The sequence below is a fragment of the Salvelinus sp. IW2-2015 genome, linkage group LG31, assembly GCF_002910315.2.
Source record: "Salvelinus sp. IW2-2015 linkage group LG31, ASM291031v2, whole genome shotgun sequence".
Lineage (NCBI taxonomy): Eukaryota > Metazoa > Chordata > Actinopteri > Salmoniformes > Salmonidae > Salvelinus > Salvelinus sp. IW2-2015.
This window is the reverse complement of record NC_036870.1, coordinates 8,882,821-8,884,428: the sequence shown is the minus strand read 5'-3', so window position 1 is coordinate 8,884,428 and position 1,608 is coordinate 8,882,821. Positions and strand designations below refer to the sequence as shown.

Genomic DNA, 1,608 nt, shown 5'->3' with positions numbered 1-1,608 from the left:
ACAGGGATGTAAACAAATTTGTGCACAACATTTTAGAGAAATAGAATTTCTGGGACCAACATTTTACATTTTACATTTTTGTTCAGTGTAAATTTGTCCTATTAAATGTCCCACAAAAAAGACAAAAAAAAACACAAAACGATACATAGGCTACTAATCTTATATTCTACTTCAATAGTTAATTAATGGTGTATTAATTAGTACAGTTATTACCTTTTAAAAAAAAAAATCCGATAGGTAAATCTATAAAATAATTTCCAGACGTTTGATATAATAAATTGACATATTTTGCACATTTTGTAAAACGTTTTTTTTTCTTCAGAATTGTCATATGCACTTATGTCACTATTATGTAATAATATCATTGGCCAACAAATTGCTCCAGGCACATGAAACTGCGCAATGTTGAACAGAGACGAGTTTAAAACGATCAGAAACGTCATTCTTCTTGTTGTCCAATGTCCATGCAATATTCCAAAACATGCTCCCCACCTCTTGCTGAATTCTCTGTTTATTTTCACCTCACATTCATATAAATTGTGACGGGGTAGATTCACAAGTCTAGCTCTAGCTGCGGAATCAGTTTCTTATTGACGAGGATCACGGTGCGAGAGGCGAGAGGCGAGATGGTTGATATGGGATCAACAGCATGCGATGGGATGTATTCTAAACTTATCGACAAAGATAGTCAATATTTGGACGATTCAGAGCTGCGCGGTCCTGAAGTGCACACGGGTAAGAACATAAAGTGTTTCCTGTAAAAAGGAATTTATTTTGGGAAATTATACAAATGATCTAAAATGTTACAGCAACGAAAGCAGCAGGTATTGGAAATAGCCTTCATGGTTTTGAAATGTATGGCTTGTGGGACAAGAACACAATTCAAATGAATGTGACTACAATATGACAAAAACAATATGTATAATTTCCAGCAAAGAGAGCCTGATATGAAGGATTTACATTTACACAATTTCGGGAGTTACTTTGGTTATGCAGTGTTCACTCAGGCATGATGTGTATTGCATTCAAAATAAAGTTCTCTCAGGGTTGCCATGTCTGTCAACTCAATCGAATAGACACCGCTTCTAATTCATATTCAATATGCTTCCTCCCACGTATCTGACACCATAGCTAAAAGTAAAATAATTATATAATCGTATATTATAGAACTATCAGAAGTTCTGAAAATCAATAGTTCTTTATCAAGAGATGTTAGTTAAATTACATCTAGCATCTAATGTGAAAAAATATATTTGTGTGCTGTGTCCATAATATTGCGAAGTAAAAATATTTTCCATTTCAAAATGTGTCAATCTGTTCATCTGGCACCCCCAGCTGTAACGGCTGTTGGAAGGAGAGGACCAAGGTGCAGCGTGGTACGTGTCCATATTTATTTAATGAACACCGCAATAACAGTTTTGGCTGGTGCAGACACACAACAGAAAACAACTACCCACAAACGCAGGTGGGAACAGGCTACCTAAGTATGGTTCTCAATCAGAGACAACGATTGACAGCTGCCTCTGATTGGGAACCATACCAGGCCAAACACATAGACAAAACATAGAACAAAACAATAGAAATGCCCACCCCAGCTCCACGCCCTGA

At 36.3% G+C, this 1,608-nt stretch overlaps 1 pseudogene; it reads left to right on the top strand.

Moving 5' to 3' along the window:
- The first annotated feature begins 452 nt into the window (after window positions 1–452).
- LOC111955678 (C-type lectin domain family 4 member M-like) overlaps window positions 453–1,608 on the top strand; it is a 30,274-nt pseudogene continuing 29,118 nt past the window's right edge.